Source organism: Aotus nancymaae, unplaced genomic scaffold (assembly GCF_030222135.1).
Source record: "Aotus nancymaae isolate 86718 unplaced genomic scaffold, 86718_ANA_hifiasm-v0.15.2.pri h1tg000155l, whole genome shotgun sequence".
NCBI lineage: Eukaryota > Metazoa > Chordata > Mammalia > Primates > Aotidae > Aotus > Aotus nancymaae.
In genome coordinates, this window is record NW_026988570.1 from 5509965 (window position 1) to 5532140 (window position 22176).

At 37.4% G+C, this 22176-nt stretch overlaps 1 non-coding gene across 1 annotated transcript; it reads left to right on the forward strand.

The window, feature by feature from the left end:
• The first annotated feature begins 5577 nt into the window (after nucleotides 1–5577).
• On the forward strand, nucleotides 5578–5684 carry LOC135272949 (U6 spliceosomal RNA). Its single transcript, XR_010340854.1, has one exon. It is a non-coding gene; the product is annotated as a U6 spliceosomal RNA (small nuclear RNA).
• Nucleotides 5685–22176: the final 16492 nt, after the last annotated feature.

Consider the following 22176-nt stretch of genomic DNA (forward strand, 5'->3'; position numbering starts at 1 on the left):
GCATTTATTGAAAACATTGTTTTTCAAATTACTAACAATTCTGTTAATATTGTACATTGATTTTTATATGTTGAATCAACTCTGCATTTCTGGAATAAATCCCACTTCATCATGGTATATAATCATTTCTGTAGGCTGCTGGATTCCGTTTATTAATTTTTTGAGGATTTTGCATTTATATTAATAAGGAATATTGGGCTATAGTTTTCTTTGCTCGTTATGTATTTCTCTGGCTTTGGTATTAGGACAACGTTGGTCTCATAGGATGAATTAGAAAATGTTCTTTCCTTTTCTAAGTTTTGAAAAAGTTTGAGAAGAATTGGTGTTTATTCTGTGAATATTTGGTAGAATCCTCTATTTAAGCCATCTGAACATGAGTTTTTGTTGTTGTTGTTGTTGGAAATTGTGTCATTATTGACTTATTTGCTTATTATAGATTTATTTAGATTTTCTATTTCTTCATGAGTCCGTTTTAGGAGGATGTGTGTTTCTAGCAACTTGACCATGTCATCTAGGTTATTTAACTTGATAAAAAATTGCTTATAGTTTTGGTAATTTGAGTCTTCTCTCTTTTATTCTTGGTTAGTCTCACTAAAGGCTTGTCAATTTTGTTGATATTTTCAAATAGTCAAATTTTGGGGTCCTTGATTCTATTGTTTTCCTATGTTCTATTTCATTTATCTCCATACTAATCTTTAATATTTTTTCCATTCTTCTTGCTTTTAGTGTGTTCTTGTTTTTTTAGTTTCCTAAGGTAGAAAGTTAGGTGATTGATTTGAGATATTCCTTTTTAATGTAGGAATTTATAGCTACAAATTTCCCTCTGATCACTATTTATCTTGCATCTCATAGGTTTGAGCATGTTGTGTTTTCACTTTTTTTACAGTAAAGTATTTTCTCATTTTCCTTGTGAATTTCTCAGTGACCCCCTGGTTATTCAAGAGTATGTTGTTTAATTCGCATGTACTTGTAAATTTTCCATCTGTTGTTGATTTCTAATTTCATTTTATTGTGGTTGGAGAATACATTTACCTGGTTTCAATCCTTTTAAATTTACTGAAGCTTTTTTGTGACCTATTATACAGCCTATCTTGGAGAATGTTCATGTGCACTTGAGAAGAATGTACATCATCTTGTTGGCTAGAGTGTTCTTTAGATATGTTAGGTCTAATTGGTTTATAGTGTTTTTCAAGTCTATTTTTTTTTTTTTTTATGAATCTTCTATCTAGTTATTACGTTCATTACTGAAAACAGAATATTGAAGTCTCCAACTGTCACTGTTGAACTGTCTCTTTCTCTCACTTCTGTCAGGTTTTGCTTCATATATCTTGGGGCTCTGTTGTTAGGTGCAAATGTATTTATAATTGTTTTACACTCTTCATCTTTTATCATGATATAATGTTCACTTTGGCTCTCATATCAAATTTGTCTTAAAGTCTATTCTGTCTGATATCAACATAGTCACTCCAGCTTTCTTTTGGCTACTTACTATTGTTCAATTCCTCTGTTACTTTCTTTTCTTGTGTTGATATTGTTCAGTATATCATTTTAATTCCCTTGTCATTACTTTCACTACATATATTTAGTTATTTTCTTAGTGGTGGCCTGAAAATTACAACTCACAGCTTAATTTATAAAATACCTATTTTCAGCCAGGCACAGGGGCTCCTGCCTGTATCCCAACAATTTGAGAGGACAAGGCAGGTAGACTACTTGAGTTCAGGTGTTCAAGCCCAGCCTGGGCAACACAGAAAAACCCCATCTCTACAAAAAACACAAAAATAACCCCAGTGTGGTGGTTTGTGCTTATAGTCCCAGCTACTAGGGAGGCTGAGACAGGAAGATTGCTTAAGCCTGGGAGGCTGAGGCTGAAATGAGCTGTGAACATGCCACTGCACTGCAGCCTGGGTAAGTATGACCCTATCTTGAAAAAATTTTTTTTTAATTTTTTTAATCACCTATTTTCAAGTTTGCTAGATTTTTTTTTCTTTTGCTTGCTGAAATCTGCTTTTGGGCCTTGCCAATGAATTTTTCATTTCAGTTACAGCACTTTTTGGTTTCATAATTAATTTCTGATTCATTTTTATAATTTATCTTTATTGATTTTCTCTATTTGGTGAGCCATTGTTCTGTCACCTTTTTTAAAACATGACTTCCTTTAGATCTTTAAACATGTTTAAAATAGTTTAAATCTTTGTCCAGTAAGTCCAACATCTGGTCTTCCTTAGGGAGTTTCTGTTGATTGCTTTTTTTCTACTACATAGGCTATACTTTCTTGTTTTCTCTGCATGCTTTGCAATTTTCGTTAAAAGTTGAACATTTTGAGGCTGGGCACAGTGGGTCATGCCTGTAATCTCAGCACTTTGGGAGGCTGAGGTAGGAAAATCACTTGAGGCCATGGATTCAAGACCAGCCTGAACAACATAGTGAAACCCTGTCTCTAGTAAAAATACAAAAATTAGCCAAGCATGATGGTACATGCCTGTAATCCCAGCTACTTGGGAGGATGAGGCAGGAGAATTGCTTGAACCCAGGAGGCAGAGGTTGCAGTGAGCAGAGATCGCACCACTGCACTCAAGCCTGGAGGACAGAGTGAAACTCCATCTCAAAAAGCAACAAACAAATACAAATTGAACATTTTGGATATTAATACGTAGCAATTCTGGAAATCATATTTTCCCTTCTTCTCAAAGATTGAAGTTGCTGCTCATTGTTGTATTAATTAGTAATTGTTTTGTGCCTAATTCTGAGAATTCTGCATTATCATATGTCAACTGAAGTCTCTGTTCCATTAGCTTACTAGTCTTCTAATAATTGGACAGGTATTTCTTTAAATGCCTAGAACCAAAAAATATTCCAGTCTTTGCAGAGAGCCCATGTATGTGTTAGGGCATGCCTTCAATGCTCATCCAGGAAATGAGCCTTCACTTCCTGCTTGTGCCAAGCCTCAAGGTCAGCCAGGGGTAAGAGATTAAGGCCTTTTCAGATTATTTCTGAGCATGTTCACAACCTTTAGCATGTGTATGACCTTCTAAATTTCCAGGAAAATATGTTTTATGTACATTTCATGCACGCCCCAGTCTTTCCTCTCGATCTTTTTGATTAGTCCACTGTTTGCCCCAACTGTTATTCATTGCCTCAGACAACAGTGACCAAACATTTGCTGGTAAATGTTTGACAAACACCCCCAAGGGTAGCAGCTTTAGCACTGGGTTTCTAGACAGCTGAGATAAAGATAAGCCTTTTGAGAAGGTCTTCTATGGTGCCAACAGAAAAATTTAAAAAGCACACACCATTCCAAATGATGTACATTCTGCTCCTTCCAGTACTATGAATACATACTGTTATTTTCAAAGCTACCACTGATGTGGGAAGTAGAGGACAGGATTACCATAATTAAAACACCACGTTTGCTGTTCTTACTGAGATTCGATCATTTTTCCTGTAGAAGCCCTCCTCTAATTGCTCCAACCATTTAGTTGGTTTCCAGGGTTACAAAATAAGATTATTTTGCGGGTTTTTGCCAGTTTTTTAAATTGCTTTTACAATGAATTTGAATTTTGGAGTTCCTCACTCCACTATTTTTGTTAATGTCTGCTTTTTAAGCTTATTATTATTATTATTATATTTTAAGTTCTGGGGTACATGTGCAGAACATGCAGGTTACATAGGTATACACATTACATGGTGGATTGCTGCACCCATCAACCTGTCATCTACATTAGGTATTTCTATGAATGCTATCCCTCCCCTAGTGCCCTACCCCCCAACCTGCTCTGGTACGTGACGTTCCCCTCCCTGTGTCCATGTGTTTTCAGTATTCAACTCCCACTAATTAGTGAGAACATGCTGTGTTTGGTTTTTTGTTCTTGAGATAGTTTGAGAAAATGATGGTTTCCAGTTTCATCCATGTCCCTGCAAAGAACATGAACTCATCCTTTTTTATAGCTGTATGGTATTCCATGATGTATATGTGCCACATTTTCTTTATTCAGTCTATTATTGACGGGCTTTTGGGTTGGTTCCACGTGTTTGTTATTGTTAACAGTGTTGCAATAAATATATGTGTGGATGTGTCCTTATAGTAGAATGATTTATAATCTTTTGGGTATATACCCAGTAATGGGGTTGCTGGGCCAAATGGTATTTATAGTTCTAAATCCTTGAGGAATCACCATACAGTATTCCGCAATGGTTGAACTATTTACATGCCCACCAACAGTGTAAAAGTGTTCTATTTCTCCACATCCTCTCCAGCATTTAAGCTTTCTTAATAATTGTACTTCTAACATGTCCTCTGGTGCCTTCAAATACTGCTACTGTTAGCAAGGATATTAATATCACTAACCCACTGATTAATACAATTAAACTTTAAAAAATGAGACCCTAAAAGCAATATCTTAGGGACATTTTTAATACTAAAACCATACTTGCCAAAAAGCTATAGCTGCTGGGTGAGGTGGCTTAAGCCTGTAATCCCAGCACTTTGGGAGGCTGAGACGGGTGTATCACTTAGGTCGGGAGTTCAAGATCAACCTGGCCAACATGGTGAAACCTCATCTCTACTAAAAATACAAAGATTAGCCGGGTATGGTGGCGTGTACCTATGGTCCCAGCTACTTGGGAGGCTGAGGCAGAAGAATCACATGCACACGGGAGGTGGAGGTTGCAGTGAGCCAAGATTGCACTACTGCACTCCAGCCTGGGTGGCAGAGAGAGACTCCACCTCAAAACAAACAAACAAAAATGCTATGACTTTTTGTAACCTAGGGTAGGCAAACTGTGATTATTAATTTTATGTGTCAACTCAACTGGGTCATGGGATGGCCAGATATCTGATTAAATATTACTTTGAAGTGTGTCTTTGTGTTTCTGGAAGAGATAAGCATTTGAACTGGTAGAGTAAAGCAGATGGCCCTCGCCAATGTGAACGGGCATAATGTTGGGGAAGGTATTTGCCCTCGTCTGCCTGACTTATTACATTGAGGCATCAATACTATCCTGCCTGAAGCACTCTTAGTTCTCAGAGCTTCAGACCTGGACTGGAATCTATACTATCAACCCTTTACCTTTCAGGCCCTCAAACTATACCACATTTCCTGAGTCTCCAGTTTGCAGACAGCAGATCTTGGGACTCCTCAGTCTTCATAATCCCATGGACCAATGCCTTATATAATAAATAGAATGTGTGTGTGTGTGTGTGTGTGTACATACATATATATATTTCTCTGGAGGACCTTGACTAATACAGAAACATTCTAGTTGAACATCTTGAATAACACTGAATGGTACTGAAATTATTTTATGTACACGGAACAAGCCAATATGATGACTTCCCTTTGAATCATTAAAACTCATCTTTAATTCCAACTGATGCCACCATACATCTGGGATCAAAACAGCAAAGCAGGAGAGGAGATGATATTTAATAATTTATATAATCACAAAAATAAACATAATATTGAAAAATCTAATTGTACCTAATTAGGCACAATTTGATCTGTGTTGAGTTGATCTCTGTACTTAAGGAAAGAAAAATTTGACTAAGTCAAGTAGCATTATTTTTAAAAAGAAATAGTGCTTGCTTCGGCAGTACATATACTAAATTTGGAACGATACAGAGAAGATTAGAATGGCCCCTGCACAAGGATGACACACAAATTCATGAAGTGTTCTATATTTTAAAAAAAGAAAGAAAGAAAAAGAAATATCCAGCATAAAACATTTAATTATTTTTAATCCATCATCAATCATACCCAAGATTGCCAGATTATCTCTCTAATTTATGTATGTAGATGACTCTATCACTCTAGGTATATACAGAAAAAAAAACTTCTTCAAAGTAAAATAGTGTAAAGTAAGATTTAAATAATAAATCTCAATCATCATGGCAGATGGGAGAAAGACTAGATTGCTGCTCGGACTTGGATGGACAGAGCAATGTGCAGAGGCTTGCATTGTGAACTTTAGCTCCAGCCTGACTGTAAAAACAAACCAGCAATCCCAAGAGAACCTACAGACCCTCTGAAGGAAGCAGACTGCTCCTGAAAGAACAGGGAGACACCCCAAATACTGTGAGTGCCCCAACCGTGGAAATGAAAAAGGGAGAGTGAGTCTCCTCTCTTGAATACATGCTCCCACTGGAGAAACAAAAGGTCTGTTTGAAGGAAAAGTTTCTGACCTTACTTGGAGCTAAGTCAATTTAGAGAGCCAAATGAAATACAGGAGTCAACAAAGCAACAGAAAGGCCCTGGGAGCTTGCTGGGTCCCCAAGCAGGCCACTGCTGCCTGACAACATAGGAATCTATTGGGAGGGCGGCCAGAAGAGTGGCAAGTGGATAAGGGAGAAACTCTACTCTCCACCTACACTTTATAACAATCTGATTGGGGTGAGAAGCCTCCTGGACAGAAGTCAGGTGAGGGCACAAATGCAGTGTACAGACTCCACAGGTGGGGGAAGAACCAAGCGCTTTTCTTTTGCAGCTGAGAGGTGGGTAGCTTGGGGTAAGTTTTCAAGCCCAGTTCACCCATTACCTGAAAAGAGACTCAGGGCTATTGGCAGGTGAGGGGCATGGTGGGAATGAGACTGGGTCTTCAGTTTGTGTGGGAGCTGAGTGCATCTTGTGACTGCCAGCTTTACACCACCTCCCTGACAACCTGTGTGACTCAGCAAAGGCAGCCATAATCCTCCTAGGTACACAGCTCCATTGACCTGGGAATCTCACCCTCATCCCCTAGAGCAACTGCAGCAAGACCTGCTCAAGGAGAGTTTGAGCTCAGTGACACCTAGTTCTGCCCCCACCTGGTGCTCCTTCCCTACCCACCCTGGTAGCAGAAGACAAAGGGCATATAATCTTGGGAGTTCTAGGCTCTTGTCCACCACTGGTTTCTTTTCATACTACCACTGCTGATGCTCTCTGAAAAGTGCCACCTCCAGGCAGGAGGCAAACCAGAACAAAAATAGAGTATTTTGTTTGTCCTTTTTTTTGACATGGAATCTCGCTTTGTAGCCCAGGCTGGAGTACAGTGGTGCGATCTTGGCAACCTCTGCCTCCTGGGTCCCAGTTCAAGCAATTCTCCTACCTCAGCCTCCCAAGTAGCTGGGATTATAGGCACGAGCCACCATGCCCAGTTAATTTTTGTATTTTTTAGTAGAGATGGGGTTTCACCATGTAGGCCAGTCTTGAACTCCTGACCTCGTGATCCACCCACCTCAGCCTCCCAAAGTGCTGGGATTACAGGCATGAGCCACCACACCTGGCCCAAAAATAGAGTATTAAACCACCAAAGCTAAGAACCCTCATGGAGTCCATCATATCCCCCTGCCACCTCCACCAAAGTGGGCTCTGGTATCCACAGATGAGAGACCCATAGACAGTTATCACAAGACTCTGTGCAGACAACCCCCAGAGCCCGGTAGACTCACTGGGTGGCTAGACCCAGAAGAGAGACAACAATCACTGCAGTTCAACTCACAGGAAGCCACATACATAAGAAAAGGGGGAGAGTACTACATCAAGGGAACACCTCATGAAACAAAAGAACCTGAACAAGAGCCTTCAGTCCAAGACCTTCCCTCTGACAGAACCTACCCAATTAAGAAGGAGCAAGAAAATCTATTCTAGTAATATGACAAAACAAGGCACTTTAACACCCCAAAAAGTCAGACTAGTTCACCAGCAATTAATCTAAACCAGAAGAAATCCCTGATTTACCTGAAAAAGGATTCAGGAGTTTAGTCATTAAGCTAATCAAGGAGGTACCAGAGAAAGGCAAAGCCCAATGCAAGGAAATCCAAAACACAATACAAGAAGTAAAGGGAGAAATAGTCAAGGAATAGACAGCTTTAAAAAAAATCAAAAATTTGGCCAGGTGCAGTGGCTCACGCCTGAAATCCCAGCACTCTGGGAGGCCGAGGCAGGTGGATCACGAAGTCAAGAGATTGAGACCATCCTGGCCAACATGGTGAAACCCCGTCTCTACTAAAAATACAAAAATTAGCTGGGCATGACGGCATGTGCCTGTAGTCCCAGCTACCCAGGAGGCTGAGGCAGGAGAATTGCTTGAACCCAGGAGGCGGACATTGCAGTGAACCGAGATCGCACCACTGCACTCTAGCCTGGCACCTGGCAACGAATCGAGACTCTGTCTCAAAAAAAAAAAAAAAATCAAAAATTAATGAAACATTGGACACACTTATAGAAATGCAAAATGCAGGCTGGGCGCGGTGGCTCAAGCCTGTAATCCCAGCACTTTGGGAGGCCAAGGCGGGTGGATCAAGAGGTCAAGAGATCAAGACCATCCTGGTCAACATGGTGAAACCCCGTCTCTACTAATACAAAAAATTAGCTGGGCATGGTGGTGCGTGCCTGTAATCCCAGCTACTCAGGAGGCTGAGGCAGGAGAATTGCCTGAACCCAGGAGGCGGAGGTTGCGGTGAGCCGAGATCGTGGCATTGCACTCCAGCCTGGGTAACAAGAGCGAAACTCCGTCTCAAAAAAAAAAAAAAAGAAATGCAAAATGCTCTTGAAAGTCTCAGCAATAGAACTGAACAAGTAGAAGAATGAAATTCAGAGCTCAAAGACAAGGTCTTTGAATTAATTCAATCCAACAAAGAAAAAGAAAAAAGAATAAGAAAATATAAACCAAGTCTCCATGAAGTCTGGGCTTATATTAAATGATCATACCTAAGAATAATTGGTGTTCCTGAGGAAGAAGAGAATTCTAAAAGCTTGGAAAACATATTTGGGGGAATAATTGAGGAAAACTTCCCTGGCCTTCCTACAAATCTAGACATCCAAATACAAAAGGCACAAAGAACAGTTGGGAAATTCGTCACAAAAAGATCATCACCTAGGCACACTGTCATCAGGTTATCCAAAGTTAAGACAGAGGAAGGAATCTTAAGAACTGTGAGACAGAAGCATCAGGTAACCTGTACAGGAAAACCTACCAGATTAACAGCAGATTTCTCAGCAGAAACCCTACCTGCTAGAAGGGATTGGGGCCCTATTTTCAGCCTCCTCAAACAAAACAATTAACAGCCAAGAATTTTGTATCCAGCAAAACTAAGTATAATATACAAGGGAAAGATACAATCTTTTCCAGACAAACAAATTCTGAGCAGTTTGCCATTACCAAGCCACTACTGCAAGAACTGCTAAAAAAGAGTTCTAAATCTTGAAAGAAATCCTGGAAACACATCAGAACAGAACCTCTTTAAAGCATAAATCACACAGGACCTATAAAACAAAAATACAAGTTAAAAATCAAAAACAAAAGTACACAGGCAACAAATAGCACAATGAATGCAACAGTACCTCACATTTCAATACTAGCATCAAGTGTAAATGGCTGCCAAAATGCTCCACTTAAAAGATACAGAACCGCAGAATGGATAAGCACTCACCAACCATCTGCTGCCTTCAGAAGACTCACCTAACACATAAAGATTCACATAAACTTAAGTAAAGGGGTGGAAATGGGATTTCATGCAAGTGGATGCCAAAGGTGAGCAGGGGTAACTATTCTTCTATCAGACAAAACAAATTTTAAAGCAACAGTGGTTAAAAGAGACAAAGAGGAACATTATGTAATGGTAAAAGGCCTTATCTAACAGGAAAATACCATAACCCTAAACATTTATGCATATAACACTAGAGCTCTCAAATTTATAAAATAATTACTAATAGACTTAGTAAATGAGATAGACAACAACACAATAATAGTAAATGAGATATACAGCAACACTAATAGTTGGGGACTTCAATACTCCACTGACAGCACTACACAGGTCATCAAGACAGAAAGTCAACAGAGAAACAATGGATTTAAACTATACCTTGGAGCAAATGGACTTAACAGATATATACAGAATATTTCACCCAACAACCACAGAATACACATTCTATTCAACAGTGCAAGGAACTTTCTCCAAGATAGACTATATAATAGGCCAAAAAATTAGCCTCAATAAATTTCAGAAAATTGAGATTATATCAAGCATGCTCTCAGACCACAGTGGAATAAAGCGGGAAATCAACTCCAAAAGGGACCCTCGAAACCATGCAAATACACAGAAATTAAATAACCTGCTCCTAAATGAGCATTGGGTCAAAAACAAAATCAACATGGAAATTTAAAAATTCTTCAGACTGAACAACAGTAATGACACAACCTATCAAAACCTCTGGAATACAGCAAAGAAGGTGCTAAGGGGAAAGTTCATAGCCCTAAATACCTACATCAAAAAGACTGAAAAAGCACAAACTGACCTTCTAAGGTCACACCTCAAAGAACTAGAGAAACAAGAACAAACCAAACTGAAACCCAGCAGAGGAAAGGAAATAAACAAGATCAGAGCAGAACTAAATGAAGTTGAACCAAAAAAAAAAAAAAAAATACAAAAGATAAATAAAACAACAATCTAGGTCTTTGAAAAGATAAATAAAATTGATAGACCTTAGCAAGATTAACCAAGAAAAGAAGAGAGGGCCAGGTGCAGCGGCTCACACCTGTAATTCCAGCATTTTGGTAGGTGGAGGCAGGTGGATTGCCTGAGGTCAGGAATTAGAGACCAGCCTGGCCAACATGGTGAAACCCCATCTCTACTCAAAACATAAAAATTAGCCGGGTGTGGTGGCAGGTGCTTGTAATCCAGCTACTTGGGAGGCTGAGGGCAGGAGAATTACTTCAACCTGGGAAGTGGAGGTTGCAGCGAGCTGAGATCGTGCCATTGCACTCCAGCCTGGGTGATAAGAGTGAGAATTCATCTCAAAAAAAAAAAAAGAGAAAGAGAGAAAATCCAAATAATCTCACTAAGTAATAAAATAGGAGATATTACAACTGACACCATTGAAATACAAAAGATCATTCAAGGCAACTATGAACACCTTTATGCACATAAACTAGAAAATCTAGAAGAGATGGATAAATTTCTGGAAAAATATAACTCTCCTAGCTTATATCAGAAAGAATTAGATACCTTGAACAGACCAATAACAAGCAGCAAGATTGAAATGGTAATTTAAATATTAACAACAAAAAACAGTCCAGGACCAGGTGGATTCACAGGAGAATTCCACCAGACATTCAAAGAATTGATATCAATCCTATTGAGCGTATTCCACAATATAGAGAAAGAAGGAACCCTCCCTAATTCATTCCATGAACCCAGCATCACCCTAATAACAAAACCAGGAAAGGACATAACCAAAAAGAAAACTACAGACCAATATCCTTGATGAACATAGATGTTAAAATCCTTAACAAAATACTAGCTAACCAAATCCAACAACATATCAAAAAGATAATCCACCATGATCAAGTGGGTTTCACACCAGGGATGCAGAGATGGTTTAACATATGCAAGTCATTAAATGCGATACACCACATAAACAGAATGAAAAACAAAAATCACATGATCATCTCGATGCAGAAAAAGTATCCAACAAAATCCAGCATCCCTTTATGATTAAAACTCTCAGCAAAACTGGCATAGAAGGGACATACCTCAATGTAATTAAAGCCATCTATGACAGATACACAGACAACATAACACTGAATGGGGAGAAGTTGAAAGCATTCCCTCTGAAAATGGGAACAAGACAAGGATGCCCACTCTCACCATTCTTCCTCAACATAATACTGATAGTCCTAGCCAGAGCAATCAGACAAGAGAAAGAAATAACGGGCATCCAAATCGGTAAAGACGAAGTCAAAACTGTCACTGTTTGCTGACTATATGATTGTTTACCTTGAACACCCTTAAAACTCCTCCAGAAAGCTCCTAGAACTGGTAACAGAATCCAGCAAAGTTTCCAGATACAAGATTAATGTACACAATCAGTAGCTCCTCTGTATACCAACAGCAACCAGGTGGAGAATAGTCAAGAACTGAACCACCTTTACAATAGCTGCAAAAAAAATACTTAGGAATATACCTAACCAAGGAGTCAAAAGACTTCTACAAGGAAAACTACAAAACACTGCTGAAATAAATCACAGAAGACACAAACAGATGAAAATACATCCTATGCTCATGGATGGGTAGAACCAATATTGTGAAAATGACCATACTGCCAAAAGCAATCTACAAATTCAATGCAATCCCCATCAAATACCACTATCATTCTTCACAGAATTAGAAAAGACAATTTTAAAATTCATATGGAACCACAAAAGAGCCCACATAGCCAAAACAAGACTAAGCAGAAAGAAAAATCTGGAGGCATCACACTATCTGATTTCAAACTGCACTATAATGCCGTCTCCAAAACAACATGATACTGGTGTGTGTGCGTGCGTGTGTGTGTGTGTGTGTGTGTGTGTGTGTGTGTGCATGTGCGTGATGGAATACTACTCGGCCATAAAAAGGAATAAATTAACAGCATTTGCAGTGACTTGGATGAGACTGGAGACTGTTATTCTAAGTGCAGTAACTCAGAATGGAAAGCCAAACATGGTATGTTCTCACTGATAAGTGAGAGCTAAGCTACGAGGATCCAAAGACAAGAATGATACAGTGGATTTTGGGGACTTGTGAGGAAGATTGAGAGGGAGGTGAGGGATAAGAGACTACAAATATGGTGCAGTGTGTACTGCTCGGGTGATGGATACACCGAAATCTCACAAACTACCACTAAAGAACTTACTCATGAAACTAAATACTACCTGTACCCCAATAAATTATGGAAAAATAAAAATAATAAATCTCAAGTGACTAAAATTCAACTTATAAACCTGAGCTACAATCATTATGAAGTTAGTTGAACAACTTGTTCATAGGTTTTCTTGCTACTATGAAATTATTTACTATTTAGGTCTAAAAATTATGGAAATAGTGTTCTTCATAAAATTGTGAAAAATAAACATTGACTTGGCACTTCAGAATAAGTTAGATCTTGACCTGTCAGGATGTGTCCAGAGGAAGGTAACTGAAGTGACAGGGATCCTAAAGTTATATAACATAAGAAACATTTTTAAAATCTTGGAGAAAAGTAGACTTGGGGGAAATATAATTCTTCAAATGGTTAAAAAGTTGTCATGAAAAGCAGATTGAGCTTATTCTGTACAGCTCCAATTAACAAGAGTTGGACAATGAATGGATGCTGCAGTGAGAAGGAGTTTAGCTCAGGATAAGAAAGAAATTTCTAAAAATAGAGCTGATAAAAAAATGGAATACACATTCTGTTTAGGTGGTGATAACTAGGCTGAAAAAGTATTTAAAAAATTGGAGAGATGTGGTAGAGGAGATTCTTATACCATTTGGGAAATAGGACTAGGATTAAAACACTTGCAATGTCCTTTCCAACTCTAAGGTTCCAGATTCTGTACTTTGGCTCCCATCTTCCCCCATTCTGACCTTTTTTTTTACACTATAGTTAAGATGATTTGTCTAAATCAAAACTCTGATTATCTCACTTTTCCACCTAAATCCCTTCAGTAACTTCCTATTTTCCTTAGGATAAAGTTAAAATGCTTCAGCATGACCCTACTTATTTCTTCAATCTATTCCTCTTCCTTCCCACCAACCACCACCACTAATGAATTACCTCTGCATCATTACGTACCTTTCTCCCACCTGAAGAAAATAGAAAAATAAGAGTACCCTAAACCTAAAGCAAAAAGGGAGAAAATGTTAAAGATTAATGTGGAGATAAAGGAAATAGAAAATATAAAAACAATAGAATCAATGACCCCAAAAGCTGGTTCTTTAAAAATACCAATAAAATCAACAAACCTTTAGTGAGACTGACCAAGAAAAGTAGAGAGACAATTCAAAGTACTAAAACCAGAGATGAGGGCCGGGCACAGTGGCTCACACCTGTAATCCCAGCACTTTGGGAGGCTGAGGCGGGTGGATTACAAGGTCAGGAATTTGAGACCAGCCTGGCCAATATGGTGAAACCCCATCTCTACTAAAAAATACAAGTATTAGCCAGGCATGGTGGCACGCACCTATAGTCCCAGCTACTCGAGAGGGAGGTTGAGGCAAAAGAATCGCTTGAACAAGGAGGTGGAAGTTGCAGTGAGCCGAGATCATGTTACTGCACTCTAGCCTGGGCAATAGAGTGAGACTCCATCTAAAAAAAAAAAAAAAAAATTAAAAAAAAAAAGAGACTGGCTTCACAGAAATAAAAGGATTAGAAGAGAAAACTATGAACAAATTGATGCCAAGTTAGATAACCTAGATGAAATGACCAAATTGCTAGAAATACACATACTACTGAAACTGACTCATGAAGAAATAGAAAACCTAAATAAATATATAATAAGCAAAGAAAAAGTCAGTAGTGATACAACTTCCAACAAAGAAAAACTCATGTTCAGAGGGCTTCACTGGCAAATTCTACCAAATATTTACAGAATAAACACCAACTCTTCTCAAACACTTTCAAAATTAGAACAGGAACCATCTCTGGACGGATCAGCTCGTAATGACTCAGGGAAGGCAGAGCTTACTTTCAGGTTCTCTAGATGGCTGGACTCCTGTTTTTGCTCTGAATGTAGATGGGACAGATGGCTAGGCTCTGCTATCTGGCAAAACCACTGGCTGAGCTCTGCCATCAAACTGAGATGTTCAATTGGCACTACAATGGCTTCTGATCAGGCAGGGCCACAAGAAGGGTGTATTCCCTGGTCAAATCATACTGATATTTGAGTACAGCAGCTAAACAAGTGTTGCAGGAGGGACCTTGAGATTAGGTGGAGTCACTGATTGGGATGGATGGAACCATCTGCTATGCTTAATAGCAATGGATGTGTGAGGATTGCTGCCCTGCCTAAGTGAGTCCTTGTGGTGGGCTTTGAGATTGGGCTGAGAAACGTTTAGACTCCTCTGTGTGGCACATCTAGCCTTTGCTCTTTGCCAAAGTTTGCTGCAGCAGTTGTCTCCCTCTGTGGGTGAGGTTTGGTAATAGGCTTTGAGGATGCTTCAAATGCTGTTTGAACTTCTGGGTGTGACAGAACTAGTCCCTGCCCTCTGCTGAAATTTGCTGCAGTAATCATCTTCCTCCTTGAGTGGAATCCTTGGGTAGGGTCTGAGACTGGTCATGGAGGCTAACCATCTAGGGATTCAAGCTAGGTAGAGAATTACATAACATCTGTTAGCTTAGCTGGTACCTCTGATTGAGCACCACCACTGGCAGGTACACACGGTTACTACCAATATTGCTTTGTTACCACCTCCTTGCCTTGTTTCTACCTAACCCCAAGCTGTCTAGCCATGCTGTTTCCCCCTGTATTTCCCATGAGGTAAAATTGAGAAGGACTTTCTGGGAAGCATCTCAGAAGGCTAGGGAAGTTGGATTTCCACATCTGGCTCTCTTTTCCCACTGTAGAAATCATGGGTCCTGGGGAATTCCCTCTGTGTAGCACTGTGCCAATTTGAGGGAGTGGAAACGGTGACATAGTTAATGTGAGACTATTTCTCTTACCCTTTTAATGTGGTTTTTATTCATTTTTGTGGTCAATGCAGGTGACTTCAGCTTATACCCAAAGTTTGGGATTTTTACCAAGGTGTTCTTTGTTGTTAGTTGAACTTTCTATTGGGGGTAGTAAAGCCTGGGACTTCCTATCTTGATATTTTGCTGATATCACCTACCTGCAGTTTTTAAAGTGTTTTACTATAGTTTCCAGAAAACCACTTCTATTTTGGTCTTCATGATATTTTCATTGCTTTGGCTTTCAAAGCTCGATGCTAGCTTCTCCTTTTTTCCTTTTTCCAGAAGCTGGCTTATAAATCAGCTCCGTTAGCAACATCTACTTTTCTATCCACAGTCAGTCAGTCAGTCAGTCATAAAATCCTGTCTGTTTTTCTTGTGTCCTGTCTTTTGAATCTCTCCCTTCCTTTCAATTCCATCATCAAAAGTCAAACCTAGGCCCTCACTGACTTGTGCCTTAACAATTGTCTTTTCATTGGTTATCCTTCCTCCAAGATTCAAATTCTTTGAAAAGTTTATTGTCTTAAGCATTGCCTTGTTGCTTTTTTCCTGCTCAGAAATCTTTACTGTTGAGGCACCCAAGAGTGTCTGATGTTATGCAAAGCCTTTTGTTTCCTGCCTTTATTTACTTTTATTTCATTTTTTCATTTTTGCATAGGTAAAATTTTTTAAGTTTAGTTTTAAAATTTATTATAGTGTACAATAAGTGGTTTATATTCATAAAGCTGTGCAACCACCACTATCTAATTTTTATTATATCACTTCTCCTCCCAAACCCAGTAGCAGCTGCTTCCCATTCCCCTCTCTTCTGGCATCCCTTTCCCATTCCCTAGCAATCACTCATCTTTTTTCTGTCTCTGTCTTTGCTTATTCTGGACATTTCATATGAATGCAGACATATGATATGTGGCCTTTTATGTATGTCTCTTTTCACTTAGCATAATAATTTCAGAGTTGATTCATATTGTAGCATACATCAGTACTTTATCACTTTTATGACTAAACAATATCCCATTATAAGGATATACCATATTTTGTTTATCCATTCATTAGTTGATGGGCATTTGGATCATTTTCACCTTTTGATTATTGCGAATAGTGCTGCTATGAACATTTGTGTATGAGTTTTTGTTGACATGTTTTTCAGTCTCTTGGATATTTACCTAGAAGTGGAATTACTGGATCATATGGTAAATATATGTTTAACTTTTTGAGGAACAGCCTAACTCTTTAACAAAGTAGTTGCACTATGGCCCTACTTACTTTGACAGGATAATTCTTAATAATTTTCCTTACATAGACTGTTTTTCAATATGCCTTCCACTTTTATGCTTCCATATGCCTGCCTAGAATTCTCTTCCCTTTCTCTATGACTCAAAGTCTAAGGCATCTCATGAACATTTTCCCAATTGCCACAGCCTTTGGTGCCTGGATGACGTAGCACTTAGCACATTCTTTTATTCTTTAATGTAGTAAATATTTATTGAGTTATTCCTGTGTTTCAGGAAACAAGAATACTGTGATGAATAAGACAGGGTACCATCTCTCAAATAGTTCTGTGTGTGTACCTGTGTGTGTGTGTGTGTGTGTGTGTGTGTGTGTGTGTGTGTATGATAAGATGTCTGATATAAGTCTCATGGTAACCACAAAGTAAAATCTAACATAGATGCATAAAATAAAAATATAAAGGATTTAAAGCAAACTGATAGAGAAAATCATCAAGTCACAAAGAAAGACAGAAAGAGATAAAGAAAGTATCTATAAAACAACCAGAAAGTAATAAAATAACAGTAGCAGGTACTTACCTATCTATCACTACCTTGAATGTAAATGGATTTCATTGTATCCAAAGATATAGAGTGACTGAATGGATTTTTTTAAAGAAACTCAACTATATGCTAACAGAGATTTACCTTACTTTTAAGGATACACATAGACTGAAAGTGAAGGAATGGAAATATGTATTTCATACAAATGAAAATCAAGAAAGAGCATGGATAGCTATACTTACATCAGATAAAATAGACTTTAAGTCAGAAACTATAAAAAGAGACAAAGAAGAACATTACATAATGATAAAGGGGATATAAGAATATATCCCAGCATCAGAGCACCTAAATATACAAAGCAAATATTACAGAATCTACCAGAGACAATAGAGCTCATACTATAATAGTAGGGGACTTCAGTACCCCACTTTCAATAAGGGAAAGATTTCCAGACATAAAATTAATAAAGAAACACTGGACTTGAAGAACACCATTAGATCAAATGAACCTAACAGATATATGTAAGAACATTCCACCCAAACGCACACAAAACATTCTCCTGGATAAATCATATATTCAGCCACAACACAAGTCAGTACATTTACGAAGCCTGAAATTATATCAGTCACAATAGTATGAAACTAGACATCAATAACAGGAGGACTCTTAGAAAATTCACAAACACACAGAAATTAAACAGCATGCTTTTGGACAACTAATATGTAAATAAAAGGAAAAGGATATCTAAAAATATCTTGAAACAAACAGAAATGGAAACAATATACCAAAACTTATGGGATGCAGCAAAAACAATTCCAAAAGGAAAATTTATAGCAATAAATGCTTATATCAAAAAAGAAAAAAGATCTCAAATGAACAACTCAATGTTACACTTCAAGGAAACAGAGAACGAACAAACTAAGCCAATGTTAGCAGAGGGAAAGAAATAAATAATAGAGCACAAATAAAAAGGGGCTAGAAAAACAATACAAAATATCAACAGAACTAAAAATTTGGTTTTTTGAAAGGATAAGCAAAGTTGACAAACCTTTAGCAGACTAAAAAAAAAAAATAGAGAGGACTCAAATAAATATAATCAGAAAGTTGAGAAATTTCAACTGATGCCACAGAAATACAAAGGATTATAAGAGACTATTATGAACAACTCTATGTTCATATTAACAGTTAATATTAGTTTAACAGCTTATAGTTTTAAAAAATTGGACAAACTAGAAGAAATCAATATATTACTAGATTTATAAACCTACCAAGACTGAACCATGAAAAATAGAAAATATGAAAAGATCAATAACAAGTAAGGAGATTTAATCAGTAATAAAGTTTCCCATCAAAGAGAAGCCCAGGACCCCAGTGCTTTACTGCTGAATTCTATCAAACATTTAAAGAAGAACTAATACCAGTCCCTCACAACTCCTTCCAAAAAGTCAAAGAGGAGCTAATGCTTCCAAACTCCTTTCACAAAGCCAGCATTATCCAATACTAATGCCAGACAAGAACATCACACACACACACACACACACACACACTCTCTCTCTCACACTCACACACACCAAAAAAAAATAAAATAAACACTACAGGCTATATTATTGATTAATGTAGATGCAAAAATCCTCAACAAAATACTAGCAATCCATATTCAACAACACATTAAATGAATGAATACAACACATTAAATGGATTACTCACTTGATCATAAATCTCATATACAATTTAAGTGAATTTTTATCCGTGAGATGTAAGAATGGTTCAACAAACACAAATCAATAAACTGCTACATCACATTAACAGAATGAAGGACAAAAACCATATGATCATCTAGTTAGATGCAAACAAAAGCATTTGACAACATTCAACATTGTTTCATGATTTAAAAAAAAAAACTCCAAAAATTACATATGGATGGAATGTACCTCAACACAATAAAGGATATAAATGATAAGCCAAAAGTTAACTTTACATTCGATAGTGAAAAACTGAAAGCCTTTCTGCTAAGATCCAGAATAACATAAAGATGCCTACCTTTGCCATTTCTATTCAACACAGTATTGGACATTCTTGTTTGAGCAATAGGCAATAGAAAGAAAGAAAAGTCATCCAAATAGGAAAGAAAGAAATGAAGTTGTCACTATTTGCCAATAATATGATCTTACATATAGAAAACCCGAAAAATTTCACCACAAAACTGTTAGGACTATTAAACAAATACAGTAAAGCTGAAGGATACAACATCAACATACAAAAATCAGTAGAATTTCTTATATCTAACAGTGAGTTTTCTCAAAAAGAAATCAAGAAAGCAATTCCATTGATAATAGCTGCTAAAAAAAATACAATTATTAGGAATAAATTTAACCTAGGAGATAAAAGACCTGTACCATAAAAACCATAAAACACTGAGTAAAGAAACTGAAGATACAGATTAATGACATAATATCCCATATTCATGAAACCAAAGAATTAATATTGCTAAAATGTCCCTAAAGCAATCTACAGCTTTAATGCAACTTCTATCAGAATTCCAATGTCATTTTTCATAGAAATTTTAAAAATCTAAAACTCATATGGAACCACAAAAAAACCGAAGAGCAAAGGCAACCATGAGGAACAAAAAAAAAGCTGTAGATCTCACACAAACTGATTTGAAACTATATTACAAAGCAATAGCAATTAAAACAACATGGTACTGGTATAAAAATAGACATATTGACCAATGGAACAGAATATAGCGCCCAGAAATGAACGTTTGTATATATGGTTAATTAATTTTCAAAAAAACGCCAAGAACACACAATGAGAAAAGAACTTCAATAAACAGTGTTGGGGCAACTGGATATTCAGATGTAGAAACCTTATCTACATGTGGAACCTTATCTCATGCCATATGAAAATCAACTCAAAATTGATTAAAGGCTTAAACATAATACCTGAAACTGTAAAGTTACTGGAAGAAAACATTAGGGGGAAACTACATGGCATTGGTCTGAGCAATGACTTTTTTAGATTTGATCCCAAACATGCAGTTAATGAAAGTAAAAATGAGATTACTATAAAATAAAAGATTTCTGCACAACAAAAGAAACAACAGATTGAAAAGACAGCCTAAAGATTGGGAGAAAATATGTGTGAGCCATACATCTGATAAGGGGCTAGTTTCCAAAATATATAAAGAACACAAATAACCCCATAAAAAGAAAAAAAAAACAATTTTTAGAAATAAATATTTGAAATGATAGAAATCTTAATTAGCTGATATAATTATTCCACATTGTATTCACAAATCATAACACCATTTTATATCCCCAAAATATATGTAACTATCATTTATCAATTTATAATATAAATAAATAAGCTTCAGGAAGACTCAGGAGAACAGAAAACATTATTGGATTTTTTTCTCATATTTGTAGTTATTTAGTGATTCTGATAAAAGAACCTATAGAGAGAAAAAGTAAATACCCGAAAACAACCAAAGTTGTTTTCACTTAGAGGCTACCTCAGAATCCTAATCCTGTTATCCTTCATTATCTAATTTTTTTAAGTCTGCTTTTAATAAGAAATATTTGCAAATTCTCATCTCCTAAAATGTTAATTATTTTCCAATATATGCAATTTTTCTGACATGGATCACTTCTTTTCCCTTCGTTTGACCTCTGACCTCTAAGAGGAGGACAGAGAAAGAAAAGCAAGGAGAATCTCAGATCTGTTTTACTATTTGCTAATATACTCACTAAAATTAGACTTACAGATTTTCTGCAAATTTCCAGAGTTATCTTTGCTAGCCTTGCTCCTTATTTCCACTTATAACCTAGTTTTTCTGTTCATCTTTTGCTAAAATTGCCATTATAGATTTCACTCTTTACTATAGAAAGTTTCTCTAATATTTCATAGATAATTAGCATACCTTGATTTTTTTTCCTTATATCCCATCAGGAACCACTTGGACATGAAATTATAGATATGGTACAGAATAATGTAAATACTGGAAAAAGACAAGCTCCCATTCAATTTCAGCATTCAGTGCTTGGTGAGTAAGACCAGTCCACTTTGGTATCTGGTGCAAGCAGTTTCCCATACAAAATCATCTGATTTATATGTAACTTGGCCACAAAAACCAGCAAGGAAAACATTCACACCCTGAATCCATGCCCCAGTCAGAACACCTACAAATGACTGACATCCATCACTTGTTACTGCTCTTCAGCAAATGCAAAGGAGTAACTCATATAAATGTATGGAAGTGGCTTCTCAGCTGTAGATACAAAGTTTAACAACCAAGAGAGTGGTATTTGTTGTTTGTTTATTTGTTCATTTGTTTGTTTGTTTGAGATGGAGTTTCACTCTTGTTGCCCAGGCTGGAGTGCCATGGCACAATCTCAGCTCACCGCAACCTCCACCTTCCAGGTTCAAGCAACTCTTCTGCCTCAGCCTCCTGAGTAGCTGGGATTAACAGCATGCACCACCACACCTGGCTGATTTTTATATTTTTAGTAGAGATGAGGTTTCTCCATGTTGATAAGGCTGGTCTCGAACTCCCAACCTCAGGTGATCCACCCACCTAGGCTTCCTAAAGTGCTGGGATTACAGGCATGAGACACCATGCCCAGCCCTTGTTGTTCATTTAATAAATTTTCTGCCCTATTCCCTCCACAAAGCGAAAGGAGATATTTATCTCTAGTGTTGTAAGTTGGGAGATAGAATACATCTGCCAAAGAAACAGTTCCACGATTTGTGGCACCTGAAATGTTAGTATTTGTTAGTGTTTGGGAGGTAGGCGTGAGGTAAATGAATGTAGCTCTACCACTCAAGCTATGTAACCTTGGACAAGTAACTTAATCTTAGCAACTGTCATTACTAAGAAATAAATAAAATAAGGAATCATAGTGCATGCTTTTATTCCAGCTACTCAGGAGACTGAGGTGGGAGTATTGCTTGAATGCAGGAAT